Raw genomic sequence first — 18,182 nt, forward strand, 5'->3', positions numbered from 1 at the left:
AAAAAAAAAAAAAAAAGCCTTACTATACACGGTCGTTTAAAAAAAAAATGCTTTACTAAAAATAATTTAAAAAAAACTTTACATGGTCATAAATTTTTTTTAAAAAATGCCTTACTATACATGGTTGTTTTGAAAATAAAAAATAAAAATAAAAACACCTTACTATACATGGTCGTTAAAAAAAAAAAAAAAAAGCCTTACTATACACGGTCGTTTAAAAAAAAAAAATGCTTGACTATACATGCTCGTTTAAAAAAATTTTTTTTAAAATGCTTTACTATACATGGTCGTAAAAAAAAAAAAAAACGCCTTACTATACATGGTTGTTTAAAAAAAAGACCTACTCTACGTGGTTGTTTTGAAAAAAACAAAACAACACCTTAATACATGGTCGCTTAAAAAAAAAAAAAACATGCTTTACTATATATGGTCGCTTTAAAAAAAATGCTTTACTATACATGGTCGTAAAAAAAAAATTTTAAAAAAATATGCCTTACTATATATACATGGTTGTTTAAAAAATAAAAGGTCTTACTATACATGGTCATTAAAAAAAAAAAAGCGTTGCTATACATGGTCGTTTTTTTTTTCTTCTTTTTTTTTTCTTTTTTTAAAGACTCCGCGTTATCTAAAAAAAAATGCCTTACTATACATGGTTGTTAAAAAAATGTTTTACTATATATGGTCATAATAAAAAAAATTAAAAAAAACCGCCTTACTATACATGGTCATTAAAAAAAAAAAGCCTTGCTATACGTGGTCGGTTTTTTTTTCTTTTCTTTTTTCTTTTTTTTTTTTTCAAGATTCCGGGTTATCTTAAAAAAAACGCCTTACTATACATGGTCGTTAAAAGAAATGTTTTACTATACATGGTCATAAAAAATAAAATAAAAAAATAAACACCTTACTATACATGGTCATTAAAAAAAAAAGCCTTGCTATACATGGTCGTTTTTTTTTGTTTTTTTAAAGACTCCGGGTTATCTAAAAAAAAAAAATGCCTTACTATACATGGTCGTTAAAAAAATGTTTTACTATACATGGTCATTAAAAACATTTAAAAAAAGCCTTGCTATACATGGTCGTTTTTTTTTTCTTTTTTCTTTTTTTAAAGACTCCGGGTTATCTAAAAAAAAAACGCCTTACTATACATGGTCGTAAAAAAAAACAAAAAAAAAAAAGCCTTACTATACATGGTCGTTTAAAAAAAAAAAAGCCTTGCTATAAATGGTCGTTTTTTTTTTAATTTTTTTATTTATTTTTTTAAAGACTCCAGGTTATCTAAAAAAATGCCTTACTATACATGGTCGTTAAAAAAATGTTTTACTATACATGGTCATAAATAAATAAATAAATAAATAAATAAACACCTTACTATACATGGTCATTAAAAAAAAAAGCCTTGCTATACATGGTCGTTTTTTTTTTCTTTTTTCTTTTTTAAAGACTCCGGGTTATCTAAAAAAAAAACGCCTTACTATACATGGTCGTAAAAAAAAAAAAAAAAAAAAAAAAAAAGCCTTACTATACATGGTCGTTTAAAAAAAAAAAGCCTTGCTATAAATGGCCTTTTTGTTTTTAATATTTTTATTTTTAAAGACTCCAGGTTATCTAAAAAAATGCCTTACTATACATGGTCGTTAAAAAAATGTTTTACTATACATGGTCATAAAAATAAAAATAAAAAAAAATAAAAAAGCCTTGCTATACATGGTCATTAAAAAAAAAAAGCCCTGCTATACATGGTTGTTTTTTTTTTCGTTTTTTTTTTTTAAAGACTCCGGGTTATCTAAAAAAAAATGCCTTACTATACATGGTCGTTAAAAAAATGTTTTACTATACATGGTCATTAAAAACATAAATAAAAACCCTTGCTATACATGGTCGTTTTTTTTTTTTTTTTTTTTTTTTTTTAAAGACTCCGGGTTATCTAAAAAAAAAAACGCCTTACTATACATGGTCGTTAAAAAAATGTTTTACTATATATGGTCATAAAAAAAAAAAAACAAAAAAAAAACGCCTTGCTATACATGGTCATTAAAAAAAAAAAAAGCCTTGCTATACATGGTCGGGTTTTTTTCTTTTTTGTTTTTTTTTTCAAGACTCCGGGTTATCTTAAAAAAAACGCCTTACTATACATGGTCATAAAAAAAGCCCATCAATGGCATTTTGCATTGTTAGCATTAGGCTAAACGGTTTGCTTTCTGACAAACTGCTGCTTGTTATGGATTTCATGCACTTGTAAGCAATGAAAAAACAAAACAAAACAAAAAAACACCTTTCTATACATGGTCATTAAAAAAAAAAAAAGCCTTGCATGGTCGTTTTTTTTTTTCGTTTTTTTTTTTTTTTTTAAAGGTTATCTAAAAAAAAAGCCTTGCAATACATGGTCGTTTTTTTTGTTTTTTTTTTGTTTTTTTGTTTTTTTTTTTAAAGACTCCGGGTTATCTAAAAAAAATGCCTTACTATACATGGTCGTTAAAAAAATGTTTTACTATACATGGTCATAAAAAAAAAAAAGCCTTGCTATGCATGGTTGTTAAAAAAAAATGTTTTACTATACATGGTCATAAAAAAAAAAAAAAAAAGCCTTGCTATACATGGTCGTTTTTTTTTTTCTTTTTTCTTTTTTTAAAGACTCCGGGTTATCTAAAAAAAAAAACGCCTTACTATACATGGTTGTTTAAAAAAAAAAAAGCCTTGCTATACATGGTCGTTTTTTTTTCTTTTTTTTTTTTTCTTTTTTTTTTTTTCAAGACTCCGGGTTATCTAAAAAAAAAACGCCTTACTATACATGGTCGTAAAAAAAAAAAAAAAAAAAGCCTACTATACATGGTCATTAAATAAAAAAAGCCTTGTGATACATGGTCGTTTTTTTTTTATTTTTTATTTTATTTTTTTAAAGACTCCAGGTTATCTAAAAAAAATGCCTTACTATACATGGTCGTTAAAAAAATGTTTTACTATACATGGTCATAAAAATAAAAATAAAAAAAAATAAAAAAGCCTTGCTATACATGGTCATTAAAAAAAAAAAGCCCTGCTATAGTATATATATATATATATATATATGCTATAGTAAGGCTTTTTTTTTCGACAAAAAAACGACAATGTATAGTAAGGTTTTTTTTTCCCGACAAAAAAACGACCATGTATAGTAAGGCTTTTTTTTTTCGACAAAAAAACGACAATGTATAGTAAGGTTTTTTTTTCCGACAAAAAAACGACCATGTAAAGTAAGGCTTTTTTTTCTGACAAACCAAACGACCATGTATAGTAAGGCTTTTTTTTCCCGACATAAAAACGACCATGTATAGTAAGGCTTTTTTTTCCAACAAAAAAACGACCATGTATAGTAAGGCTTTTTTTTCCCGACATAAAAACGACCATGTATAGTAAGGCTTTTTTTTCTGACAAAAAAAACGACCATGTATAGTAAGGCTTTTTTTTCCGACAAAAAAACGACCATGTATAGTAAGGCTTTTTTTTCTGACAAAAAAACGACCATGTATAGTAAGGCTTTTTTTTTCGACATAAAAACGACAATGTATAGTAAGGTTTTTTTTTCCCGACAAAAAAACGACCATGTATAGTAAGGCTTTTTTTTTCGACAAAAAAACGACAATGTATAGTAAGGTTTTTTTTTCCGACAAAAAAACGACCATGTAAAGTAAGGCTTTTTTTTCTGACAAACCAAACGACCATGTATAGTAAGGCTTTTTTTTCCCGACATAAAAACGACCATGTATAGTAAGGCTTTTTTTTCCGACAAAAAAACGACCATGTATAGTAAGGCTTTTTTTTCCCGACATAAAACGACCATGTATAGTAAGGCTTTTTTTTCTGACAAAAAAAACGACCATGTATAGTAAGGCTTTTTTTTCCGACAAAAAAAACGACCATGTATAGTAAGGCTTTTTTTTCTGACAAAAAAACGACCATGTATAGTAAGGCTTTTTTTTTCGACATAAAAACGACCATGTATAGTAAGGTTTTTTTTTCCGACAAAAAAAACGACAATGTATAGTAAGGTTTTTTTTTCCCGACAAAAAAACGACCATGTATAGAAGGCTTTTTTTTCCGACAAAAAAACGACCATGTATAGTAAGGCTTTTTTTTCTGACAAAAAAAAACGACCATGTATAGTAAGGCTTTTTTTTCTGACAAAAAAAACGACCATGTATAGTAAGGCTTTTTTTTCCGACAAAAAAACGACCATGTATAGTAAGGCTTTTTTTTCTGACAAAAAAACGACCATGTATAGTAAGGCTTTTTTTTTCGACATAAAAACGACCATGTATAGTAAGGCTTTTTTTTCCGACAAAAAAACGACAATGTATAGTAAGGTTTTTTTTTCCCGACAAAAAAACGACCATGTATAGTAAGGCTTTTTTTTTCGACAAAAAAACGACAATGTATAGTAAGGCTTTTTTTTCCGACAAAAAAACGACCATGTATAGAAGGCTTTTTTTTCCGACAAAAAAACGACCATGTATAGTAAGGCTTTTTTTTCTGACAAAAAAAACGACCATGTATAGTAAGGCTTTTTTTTCCGACAAAAAAACGACCATGTAAAGTAAGGCTTTTTTTTCTGACAAAAAAAACGACCATGTATAGTAAGGCTTTTTTTTCCGACAAAAAAACAACCATGTATAGTAAGGCTTTTTTTTCTGACAAAAAAACGACCATGTATAGTAAGGCTTTTTTTTTCGACATAAAAACGACCATGTATAGTAAGGCTTTTTTTTCCGACAAAAAAACGACAATGTATAGTAAGGTTTTTTTTTCCCGACAAAAAAACGACCATGTATAGTAAGGCTTTTTTTTCTGACAAAAAAAACGACCATGTATAGTAAGGCTTTTTTTTCCGACAAAAAAACGACCATGTATAGTAAGGCTTTTTTTTCCCGACATAAAAACGACCATGTATAGTAAGGCTTTTTTTTCCGACAAAAAAACGACCATGTATAGTAAGGCTTTTTTTTCCGACAAAAAAACGACCATGTATAGTAAGGCTTTTTTTTCCCGACATAAAAACGACCATGTATAGTAAGGCTTTTTTTTCTGACAAAAAAAACGACCATGTATAGTAAGGCTTTTTTTTCCGACAAAAAAACGACCATGTATAGTAAGGCTTTTTTTTCCGACAAAAAAAACGACCATGTATAGTAAGGCTTTTTTTTCTGACAAAAAAACGACCATGTATAGTAAGGCTTTTTTTTTCGACATAAAAACGACCATGTATAGTAAGGCTTTTTTTTCCGACAAAAAAACAACCATGTATAGTAAGGCTTTTTTTTCCGACAAAAAAACGACCATGTATAGTAAGGCTTTTTTTTCCGACAAAAAAACGACCATGTATAGTAAGGCTTTTTTTTCCGACAAAAAAACGACAATGTATAGTAAGGCTTTTTTTTCCGACAAAAAAACGACCATGTATAGTAAGGCTTTTTTTTCCGACGTAAAAACGACCATGTATAGTAAGGCTTTTTTTTCCGACATAAAAACGACCATGTATAGTAAGGCTTTTTTTTCCGACGTAAAAACGACCATGTATAGTAAGGCTTTTTTTTCCGACATAAAAACGACCATGTATAGTAAGGCTTTTTTTTTTTTTTTTTTTTTTTTTTTTTTTTAAATTCCTAGTCATACTTACTAAACTCATTGCTCTTCTTTCCAGTAAACTGACTAACAGCCCCGTGGTCTAGTGGTAGAGTGTTTACACTCTGACGCTGAGGTTGTGGGTTCGATCCCAGTCTGAGTCAAACCAAACGACCATGTATAGTAAGGCTTTTTTTTCCGACAAAAAAACGACCATGTATAGTAAGGCTTTTTTTTCCCGACATAAAAACGACCATGTATAGTAAGGCTTTTTTTTCCGACAAAAAAACGACCATGTATAGTAAGGCTTTTTTTTCCGACAAAAAAACGACCATAAGGCTTTTTTTTCCCGACATAAAAATGACCATGTATAGTAAGGCTTTTTTTTCTGACAAAAAAAACGACCATGTATAGTAAGGCTTTTTTTTCCGACAAAAAAACGACCATGTATAGTAAGGCTTTTTTTTCCGACAAAAAAAACGACCATGTATAGTAAGGCTTTTTTTTCTGACAAAAAAACGACCATGTATAGTAAGGCTTTTTTTTTCGACATAAAAACGACCATGTATAGTAAGGCTTTTTTTTCCGACAAAAAAACAACCATGTATAGTAAGGCTTTTTTTTCCGACAAAAAAACGACCATGTATAGTAAGGCTTTTTTTTCCGACAAAAAAACGACCATGTATAGTAAGGCTTTTTTTTCCGACAAAAAAACGACAATGTATAGTAAGGCTTTTTTTTCCGACAAAAAAACGACCATGTATAGTAAGGCTTTTTTTTCCGACGTAAAAACGACCATGTATAGTAAGGCTTTTTTTTCCGACATAAAAACGACCATGTATAGTAAGGCTTTTTTTTCCGACGTAAAAACGACCATGTATAGTAAGGCTTTTTTTTCCGACATAAAAACGACCATGTATAGTAAGGCTTTTTTTTCCGACAAAAAAACGACAATGTATAGTAAGGTTTTTTTTCCCCGACAAAAAAACGACCATGTATAGTAAGGCTTTTTTTTTTTTTAATTCCTAGTCATACTTACTAAACTCATTGCTCTTCTTTCCAGTAAACTGACTAACAGCCCCGTGGTCTAGTGGTAGAGTGTTTACACTCTGACGCTGAGGTTGTGGGTTCGATCCCAGTCTGAGTCAAACCAAACGACCATGTATAGTAAGGCTTTTTTTTCCCGACATAAAAACGACCATGTATAGTAAGGCTTTTTTTTCCGACAAAAAAACGACCATGTATAGTAAGGCTTTTTTTTCCGACAAAAAAACGACCATGTATAATAAGGCTTTTTTTTCCCGACATAAAAACGACCATGTATAGTAAGGCTTTTTTTTCTGACAAAAAAAACGACCATGTATAGTAAGGCTTTTTTTTCCGACAAAAAAACGACCATGTATAGTAAGGCTTTTTTTTCTGACAAAAAAACGACCATGTATAGTAAGGCTTTTTTTTTCGACATAAAAACGACCATGTATAGTAAGGCTTTTTTTTCCGACAAAAAAACAACCATGTATAGTAAGGCTTTTTTTTCCGACAAAAAAACGACCATGTATAGTAAGGCTTTTTTTTCCGACAAAAAAACGACCATGTATAGTAAGGCTTTTTTTTCCGACAAAAAAACGACCATGTATAGTAAGGCTTTTTTTTCCGACAAAGAAACGACAATGTATAGTAAGGATTTTTTTTCCGACAAAAAAACGACCATGTATAGTAAGGCTTTTTTTTCCGACGTAAAAACGACCATGTATAGTAAGGCTTTTTTTTCCGACATAAAAACGACCATGTATAGTAAGGCTTTTTTTTCCGACGTAAAAACGACCATGTATAGTAAGGCTTTTTTTTCCGACATAAAAACGACCATGTATAGTAAGGCTTTTTTTTCCGACAAAAAAACGACCATGTATAGTAAGGATTTTTTTTCCCGACATAAAAACGACCATGTATAGTAAGGCTTTTTTTTCCGACAAAAAAACGACCATGTATAGTAAGGCTTTTTTTTCCGACAAAAAAACGACCATGTATAGTAAGGCTTTTTTTTCCCGACATAAAAACGACCATGTATAGTAAGGCTTTTTTTTCTGACAAAAAAAACGACCATGTATAGTAAGGCTTTTTTTTCCGACAAAAAAACGACCATGTATAGTAAGGCTTTTTTTTCCGACAAAAAAAACGACCATGTATAGTAAGGCTATTTTTTCTGACAAAAAAACGACCATGTATAGTAAGGCTTTTTTTTCCGACAAAAAAAACTACCATGTATAGTAAGGCTTTTTTTTCCCGACATAAAAACGACCATGTATAGTAAGGCTTTTTTTTCCGACAAAAAAACGACCATGTATAGTAAGGCTTTTTTTTCCGACAAAAAAACGACCATGTATAGTAAGGCTTTTTTTTCCCGACATAAAAACGACCATGTATAGTAAGGCTTTTTTTTCTGACAAAAAAAACGACCATGTATAGTAAGGCTTTTTTTTCCGACAAAAAAACGACCATGTATAGTAAGGCTTTTTTTTCCGACAAAAAAACGACCATGTATAGTAAGGCTTTTTTTTCCGACAAAAAAAACGACCATGTATAGTAAGGCTTTTTTTTCCCGACATAAAAACGACCATGTATAGTAAGGCTTTTTTTTCTGACAAAAAAAACGACCATGTATAGTAAGGCTTTTTTTTCCGACAAAAAAACGACCATGTATAGTAAGGCTTTTTTTTCCGACAAAAAAAACGACCATGTATAGTAAGGCTTTTTTTTCGGACAAAAAAACGACCATGTATAGTAAGGCTTTTTTTTTCGACATAAAAACGACCATGTATAGTAAGGCTTTTTTTTCCGACAAAAAAACAACCATGTATAGTAAGGCTTTTTTTTCCGACAAAAAAACGACCATGTATAGTAAGGCTTTTTTTTCCGACAAAAAAACGACCATGTATAGTAAGGCTTTTTTTTCCCGACATAAAAACGACCATGTATAGTAAGGCTTTTTTTTCTGACAAAAAAAACGACCATGTATAGTAAGGCTTTTTTTTCCGACAAAAAAACGACCATGTATAGTAAGGCTTTTTTTTCCGACAAAAAAAACGACCATGTATAGTAAGGCTTTTTTTTCTGACAAAAAAACGACCATGTATAGTAAGGCTTTTTTTTTCGACATAAAAACGACCATGTATAGTAAGGCTTTTTTTTCCGACAAAAAAACAACCATGTATAGTAAGGCTTTTTTGTCCGACAAAAAAACGACAATGTATAGTAAGGCTTTTTTTTCCGACAAAAAAACGACCATGTATAGTAAGGCTTTTTTTTCCGACGTAAAAACGACCATGTATAGTAAGGCTTTTTTTTCCGACATAAAAACGACCATGTATAGTAAGGCTTTTTTTTCCGACATAAAAACGACCATGTATAGTAAGGCTTTTTTTTCCGACAAAAAAACGACAATGTATAGTAAGGTTTTTTTTCCCCGACAAAAAAACGACCATGTATAGTAAGGCTTTTTTTTTTTTTTTTTTTTTTTTTTTTTTTAAAAATTCCTAGTCATACTTACTAAACTCATTGCGCTTCTTTCCAGTAAACTGACTAACAGCCCCGTGGTCTAGTGGTAGAGTGTTTACACTCTGACGCTGAGGTTGTGGGTTCGATCCCAGTCTGAGTCAAACCAAACGACCATGTATAGTAAGGCTATTTTTTCCCGACATAAAAACGACCATGTATAGTAAGGCTTTTTTTTCCGACAAAAAAACGACCATGTATAGTAAGGCTTTTTTTTCCCGACATAAAAACGACCATGTATAGTAAGGCTTTTTTTTCCGACAAAAAAACGACCATGTATAGTAAGGCTTTTTTTTCCGACAAAAAAACGACCATGTATAGTAAGGCTTTTTTTTTCGACATAAAAACGACCATGTATAGTAAGGCTTTTTTTTCCGACAAAAAAACAACCATGTATAGTAAGGCTTTTTTTTCCGACAAAAAAACGACCATGTATAGTAAGGCTTTTTTTTCCGACAAAAAAACGACCATGTATAGTAAGGCTTTTTTTTCCGACAAAAAAACGACAATGTATAGTAAGGCTTTTTTTTCCGACAAAAAAACGACCATGTATAGTAAGGCTTTTTTTTCCGACGTAAAAACGACCATGTATAGTAAGGCTTTTTTTTCCGACATAAAAACGACCATGTATAGTAAGGCTTTTTTTTCCGACGTAAAAACGACCATATATAGTAAGGCTTTTTTTTCCGACATAAAAACGACCATGTATAGTAAGGCTTTTTTTTCCGACAAAAAAACGACCATGTATAGTAAGGATTTTTTTTCCCGACATAAAAACGACCATGTATAGTAAGGCTTTTTTTTCCGACAAAAAAACGACCATGTATAGTAAGGCTTTTTTTTCCGACAAAAAAACGACCATGTATAGTAAGGCTTTTTTTTCCCGACATAAAAACGACCATGTATAGTAAGGCTTTTTTTTTCGACATAAAAACGACCATGTATAGTAAGGCTTTTTTTTCCGACAAAAAAACAACCATGTATAGTAAGGCTTTTTTTTCCGACAAAAAAACGACCATGTATAGTAAGGCTTTTTTTTCCGACAAAAAAACGACCATGTATAGTAAGGCTTTTTTTTCCGACAAAAAAACGACAATGTATAGTAAGGCTTTTTTTTCCGACAAAAAAACGACCATGTATAGTAAGGCTTTTTTTTCCGACGTAAAAACGACCATGTATAGTAAGGCTTTTTTTTCCGACATAAAAACGACCATGTATAGTAAGGCTTTTTTTTCCGACAAAAAAACGACCATGTATAGTAAGGCTTTTTTTTCCCGACATAAAAACGACCATGTATAGTAAGGCTTTTTTTTCCGACAAAAAAACGACCATGTATAGTAAGGCTTTTTTTTCCGACAAAAAAACGACCATGTATAGTAAGGCTTTTTTTTTCGACATAAAAACGACCATGTATAGTAAGGCTTTTTTTTCCGACAAAAAAACAACCATGTATAGTAAGGCTTTTTTTTCCGACAAAAAAACGACCATGTATAGTAAGGCTTTTTTTTCCGACAAAAAAACGACCATGTATAGTAAGGCTTTTTTTTCCGACAAAAAAACGACAATGTATAGTAAGGCTTTTTTTTCCGACAAAAAAACGACCATGTATAGTAAGGCTTTTTTTTCCGACGTAAAAACGACCATGTATAGTAAGGCTTTTTTTTCCGACATAAAAACGACCATGTATAGTAAGGCTTTTTTTTCCGACGTAAAAACGACCATATATAGTAAGGCTTTTTTTTCCGACATAAAAACGACCATGTATAGTAAGGCTTTTTTTTCCGACAAAAAAACGACCATGTATAGTAAGGATTTTTTTTCCCGACATAAAAACGACCATGTATAGTAAGGCTTTTTTTTCCGACAAAAAAACGACCATGTATAGTAAGGCTTTTTTTTCCGACAAAAAAACGACCATGTATAGTAAGGCTTTTTTTTCCCGACATAAAAACGACCATGTATAGTAAGGCTTTTTTTTTCGACATAAAAACGACCATGTATAGTAAGGCTTTTTTTTCCGACAAAAAAACAACCATGTATAGTAAGGCTTTTTTTTCCGACAAAAAAACGACCATGTATAGTAAGGCTTTTTTTTCCGACAAAAAAACGACCATGTATAGTAAGGCTTTTTTTTCCGACAAAAAAACGACAATGTATAGTAAGGCTTTTTTTTCCGACAAAAAAACGACCATGTATAGTAAGGCTTTTTTTTCCGACGTAAAAACGACCATGTATAGTAAGGCTTTTTTTTCCGACATAAAAACGACCATGTATAGTAAGGCTTTTTTTTCCGACGTAAAAACGACCATATATAGTAAGGCTTTTTTTTCCGACATAAAAACGACCATGTATAGTAAGGCTTTTTTTTCCGACAAAAAAACGACCATGTATAGTAAGGATTTTTTTTCCCGACATAAAAACGACCATGTATAGTAAGGCTTTTTTTTCCGACAAAAAAACGACCATGTATAGTAAGGCTTTTTTTTCCGACAAAAAAACGACCATGTATAGTAAGGCTTTTTTTTCCCGACATAAAAACGACCATGTATAGTAAGGCTTTTTTTTCTGACAAAAAAAACGACCATGTATAGTAAGGCTTTTTTTTCCGACAAAAAAACGACCATGTATAGTAAGGCTTTTTTTCCGACAAAAAAAACGACCATGTATAGTAAGGCTATTTTTTCTGACAAAAAAACGACCATGTATAGTAAGGCTTTTTTTTCCGACAAAAAAAACGACCATGTATAGTAAGGCTTTTTTTTCCCGACATAAAAACGACCATGTATAGTAAGGCTTTTTTTTCCGACAAAAAAACGACCATGTATAGTAAGGCTTTTTTTTCCCGACATAAAAACGACCATGTATAGTAAGGCTTTTTTTTCTGACAAAAAAAACGACCATGTATAGTAAGGCTTTTTTTTCCGACAAAAAAACGACCATGTATAGTAAGGCTTTTTTTTCCGACAAAAAAACGACCATGTATAGTAAGGCTTTTTTTTCGGACAAAAAAACGACCATGTATAGTAAGGCTTTTTTTTTCGACATAAAAACGACCATGTATAGTAAGGCTTTTTTTTCCGACAAAAAAACAACCATGTATAGTAAGGCTTTTTTTTCCGACAAAAAAACGACCATGTATAGTAAGGCTTTTTTTTCCGACAAAAAAACGACCATGTATAGTAAGGCTTTTTTTTCCCGACATAAAAACGACCATGTATAGTAAGGCTTTTTTTTCTGACAAAAAAAACGACCATGTATAGTAAGGCTTTTTTTTCCGACAAAAAAACGACCATGTATAGTAAGGCTTTTTTTTCCGACAAAAAAAACGACCATGTATAGTAAGGCTTTTTTTTCTGACAAAAAAACGACCATGTATAGTAAGGCTTTTTTTTTCGACATAAAAACGACCATGTATAGTAAGGCTTTTTTTTCCGACAAAAAAACAACCATGTATAGTAAGGCTTTTTTGTCCGACAAAAAAACGACAATGTATAGTAAGGCTTTTTTTTCCGACAAAAAAACGACCATGTATAGTAAGGCTTTTTTTTCCGACGTAAAAACGACCATGTATAGTAAGGCTTTTTTTTCCGACATAAAAACGACCATGTATAGTAAGGCTTTTTTTTCCGACATAAAAACGACCATGTATAGTAAGGCTTTTTTTTCCGACAAAAAAACGACAATGTATAGTAAGGTTTTTTTTCCCCGACAAAAAAACGACCATGTATAGTAAGGCTTTTTTTTTTTTTTTTTTTTTTTTTTTTTTTTTTTTTTAATTCCTAGTCATACTTACTAAACTCATTGCGCTTCTTTCCAGTAAACTGACTAACAGCCCCGTGGTCTAGTGGTAGAGTGTTTACACTCTGACGCTGAGGTTGTGGGTTCGATCCCAGTCTGAGTCAAACCAAACGACCATGTATAGTAAGGCTATTTTTTCCCGACATAAAAACGACCATGTATAGTAAGGCTTTTTTTTCCGACAAAAAAACGACCATGTATAGTAAGGCTTTTTTTTCCCGACATAAAAACGACCATGTATAGTAAGGCTTTTTTTTCCGACAAAAAAACGACCATGTATAGTAAGGCTTTTTTTTCCGACAAAAAAACGACCATGTATAGTAAGGCTTTTTTTTCCCGACATAAAAACGACCATGTATAGTAAGGCTTTTTTTTCTGACAAAAAAAACGACCATGTATAGTAAGGCTTTTTTTTCCGACAAAAAAACGACCATGTATAGTAAGGCTTTTTTTTCCGACAAAAAAAACAACCATGTATAGTAAGGCTTTTTTTTCTGACAAAAAAACGACCATGTATAGTAAGGCTTTTTTTTTCGACATAAAAACGACCATGTATAGTAAGGCTTTTTTTTCCGACAAAAAAACAACCATGTATAGTAAGGCTTTTTTTTCCGACAAAAAAACGACCATGTATAGTAAGGCTTTTTTTTCCGACAAAAAAACGACCATGTATAGTAAGGCTTTTTTTTCCGACAAAAAAACGACAATGTATAGTAAGGCTTTTTTTTCCGACAAAAAAACGACCATGTATAGTAAGGCTTTTTTTTCCGACGTAAAAACGACCATGTATAGTAAGGCTTTTTTTTCCGACATAAAAACGACCATGTATAGTAAGGCTTTTTTTTCCGACGTAAAAACGACCATATATAGTAAGGCTTTTTTTTCCGACATAAAAACGACCATGTATAGTAAGGCTTTTTTTTCCGACAAAAAAACGACCATGTATAGTAAGGATTTTTTTTCCCGACATAAAAACGACCATGTATAGTAAGGCTTTTTTTTCCGACAAAAAAACGACCATGTATAGTAAGGCTTTTTTTTCCGACAAAAAAACGACCATGTATAGTAAGGCTTTTTTTTCCCGACATAAAAACGACCATGTATAGTAAGGCTTTTTTTTCTGACAAAAAAAACGACCATGTATAGTAAGGCTTTTTTTTCCGACAAAAAAACGACCATGTATAGTAAGGCTTTTTTTTCCGACAAAAAAAACGACCATGTATAGTAAGGCTATTTTTTCTGACAAAAAAACGACCATGTATAGTAAGGCTTTTTTTTCCGACAAAAAAAACGACCATGTATAGTAAGGCTTTTTTTTCCCGACATAAAAACGACCATGTATAGTAAGGCTTTTTTTTCCGACAAAAAAACGACCATGTATAGTAAGGCTTTTTTTTCCCGACATAAAAACGACCATGTATAGTAAGGCTTTTTTTTCTGACAAAAAAAACGACCATGTATAGTAAGGCTTTTTTTTCCGACAAAAAAACGACCATGTATAGTAAGGCTTTTTTTTCCGACAAAAAAACGACCATGTATAGTAAGGCTTTTTTTTCCGACAAAAAAAACGACCATGTATAGTAAGGCTTTTTTTTCTGACAAAAAAACGACCATGTATAGTAAGGCTTTTTTTTTCGACATAAAAACGACCATGTATAGTAAGGCTTTTTTTTCCGACAAAAAAACAACCATGTATAGTAAGGCTTTTTTTTCCGACAAAAAAACGACCATGTATAGTAAGGCTTTTTTTTCCGACAAAAAAACGACCATGTATAGTAAGGCTTTTTTTTCCGACAAAAAAACGACCATGTATAGTAAGGCTTTTTTTTCCGACAAAAAAAACGACCATGTATAGTAAGGCTATTTTTTCTGACAAAAAAACGACCATGTATAGTAAGGCTTTTTTTTCCGACAAAAAAAACGACCATGTATAGTAAGGCTTTTTTTTCCCGACATAAAAACGACCATGTATAGTAAGGCTTTTTTTTCCGACATAAAAACGACCATGTATAGTAAGGCTTTTTTTTCCGACAAAAAAACGACAATGTATAGTAAGGTTTTTTTTCCCCGACAAAAAAACGACCATGTATAGTAAGGCTTTTTTTTTTTTTTAATTCCTAGTCATACTTACTAAACTCATTGCTCTTCTTTCCAGTAAACTGACTAACAGCCCCGTGGTCTAGTGGTAGAGTGTTTACACTCTGACGCTGAGGTTGTGGGTTCGATCCCAGTCTGAGTCAAACCAAACGACCATGTATAGTAAGGCTTTTTTTTCCCGACATAAAAACGACCATGTATAGTAAGGCTTTTTTTTCCGACAAAAAAACGACCATGTATAGTAAGGCTTTTTTTTCCGACAAAAAAACGACCATGTATAATAAGGCTTTTTTTTCCCGACATAAAAACGACCATGTATAGTAAGGCTTTTTTTTCTGACAAAAAAAACGACCATGTATAGTAAGGCTTTTTTTTCCGACAAAAAAACGACCATGTATAGTAAGGCTTTTTTTTCCGACAAAAAAAACGACCATGTATAGTAAGGCTTTTTTTTCTGACAAAAAAACGACCATGTATAGTAAGGCTTTTTTTTTCGACATAAAAACGACCATGTATAGTAAGGCTTTTTTTTCCGACAAAAAAACAACCATGTATAGTAAGGCTTTTTTTTCCGACAAAAAAACGACCATGTATAGTAAGGCTTTTTTTTCCGACAAAAAAACGACCATGTATAGTAAGGCTTTTTTTTCCGACAAAAAAACGACCATGTATAGTAAGGCTTTTTTTTCCGACAAAAAAACGACAATGTATAGTAAGGCTTTTTTTTCCGACAAAAAAACGACCATGTATAGTAAGGCTTTTTTTTCCGACGTAAAAACGACCATGTATAGTAAGGCTTTTTTTTCCGACATAAAAACGACCATGTATAGTAAGGCTTTTTTTTCCGACGTAAAAACGACCATGTATAGTAAGGCTTTTTTTTCCGACATAAAAACGACCATGTATAGTAAGGCTTTTTTTTCCGACAAAAAAACGACCATGTATAGTAAGGATTTTTTTTCCCGACATAAAAACGACCATGTATAGTAAGGCTTTTTTTTCCGACAAAAAAACGACCATGTATAGTAAGGCTTTTTTTTCCGACAAAAAAACGACCATGTATAGTAAGGCTTTTTTTTCCCGACATAAAAACGACCATGTATAGTAAGGCTTTTTTTTCTGACAAAAAAAACGACCATGTATAGTAAGGCTTTTTTTTCCGACAAAAAAACGACCATGTATAGTAAGGCTTTTTTTTCCGACAAAAAAAACGACCATGTATAGTAAGGCTTTTTTTTCCGACAAAAAAACGACCATGTATAATAAGGCTTTTTTTTCCCGACATAAAAACGACCATGTATAGTAAGGCTTTTTTTTCTGACAAAAAAAACGACCATGTATAGTAAGGCTTTTTTTTCCGACAAAAAAACGACCATGTATAGTAAGGCTTTTTTTTCCGACAAAAAAAACGACCATGTATAGTAAGGCTTTTTTTTCTGACAAAAAAACGACCATGTATAGTAAGGCTTTTTTTTTCGACATAAAAACGACCATGTATAGTAAGGCTTTTTTTTCCGACAAAAAAACAACCATGTATAGTAAGGCTTTTTTTTCCGACAAAAAAACGACCATGTATAGTAAGGCTTTTTTTTCCGACAAAAAAACGACCATGTATAGTAAGGCTTTTTTTTCCGACAAAAAAACGACCATGTATAGTAAGGCTTTTTTTTCCGACAAAAAAACGACAATGTATAGTAAGGCTTTTTTTTCCGACAAAAAAACGACCATGTATAGTAAGGCTTTTTTTTCCGACGTAAAAACGACCATGTATAGTAAGGCTTTTTTTTCCGACATAAAAACGACCATGTATAGTAAGGCTTTTTTTTCCGACGTAAAAACGACCATGTATAGTAAGGCTTTTTTTTCCGACATAAAAACGACCATGTATAGTAAGGCTTTTTTTTCCGACAAAAAAACGACCATGTATAGTAAGGATTTTTTTTCCCGACATAAAAACGACCATGTATAGTAAGGCTTTTTTTTCCGACAAAAAAACGACCATGTATAGTAAGGCTTTTTTTTCCCGACATAAAAACGACCATGTATAGTAAGGCTTTTTTTTCTGACAAAAAAAACGACCATGTATAGTAAGGCTTTTTTTTCCGACAAAAAAACGACCATGTATAGTAAGGCTTTTTTTTCCGACAAAAAAAACGACCATGTATAGTAAGGCTATTTTTTCTGACAAAAAAACGACCATGTATAGTAAGGCTTTTTTTTCCGACAAAAAAAACTACCATGTATAGTAAGGCTTTTTTTTCCCGACATAAAAACGACCATGTATAGTAAGGCTTTTTTTTCCGACAAAAAAACGACCATGTATAGTAAGGCTTTTTTTTCCGACAAAAAAACGACCATGTATAGTAAGGCTTTTTTTTCCCGACATAAAAACGACCATGTATAGTAAGGCTTTTTTTTCTGACAAAAAAAACGACCATGTATAGTAAGGCTTTTTTTTCCGACAAAAAAACGACCATGTATAGTAAGGCTTTTTTTTCCGACAAAAAAACGACCATGTATAGTAAGGCTTTTTTTTCCGACAAAAAAAACGACCATGTATAGTAAGGCTTTTTTTTCCCGACATAAAAACGACCATGTATAGTAAGGCTTTTTTTTCTGACAAAAAAAACGACCATGTATAGTAAGGCTTTTTTTTCCGACAAAAAAACGACCATGTATAGTAAGGCTTTTTTTTCCGACAAAAAAAACGACCATGTATAGTAAGGCTTTTTTTTCGGACAAAAAAACGACCATGTATAGTAAGGCTTTTTTTTTCGACATAAAAACGACCATGTATAGTAAGGCTTTTTTTTCCGACAAAAAAACGACCATGTATAGTAAGGCTTTTTTTTCCGACAAAAAAACGACCATGTATAATAAGGCTTTTTTTTCCCGACATAAAAACGACCATGTATAGTAAGGCTTTTTTTTCTGACAAAAAAAACGACCATGTATAGTAAGGCTTTTTTTTCCGACAAAAAAACGACCATGTATAGTAAGGCTTTTTTTTCCGACAAAAAAAACGACCATGTATAGTAAGGCTTTTTTTTCTGACAAAAAAACGACCATGTATAGTAAGGCTTTTTTTTTCGACATAAAAACGACCATGTATAGTAAGGCTTTTTTTTCCGACA

The 18,182-nt window shown here is 31.6% G+C and overlaps 1 pseudogene across 1 annotated transcript in view; it reads right to left on the reverse strand.

The window, feature by feature from the left end:
• The window catches only part of LOC144006735 (tripartite motif-containing protein 3-like), a 66,194-nt pseudogene that overhangs the window by 1,235 nt on the left and 46,777 nt on the right, over positions 1–18,182 (reverse strand). The gene's annotated exons all lie outside the window — the stretch shown is intronic.

This window comes from Festucalex cinctus, chromosome 18 (assembly GCF_051991245.1).
Source record: "Festucalex cinctus isolate MCC-2025b chromosome 18, RoL_Fcin_1.0, whole genome shotgun sequence".
In the NCBI taxonomy this organism is placed as follows: domain Eukaryota; kingdom Metazoa; phylum Chordata; class Actinopteri; order Syngnathiformes; family Syngnathidae; genus Festucalex; species Festucalex cinctus.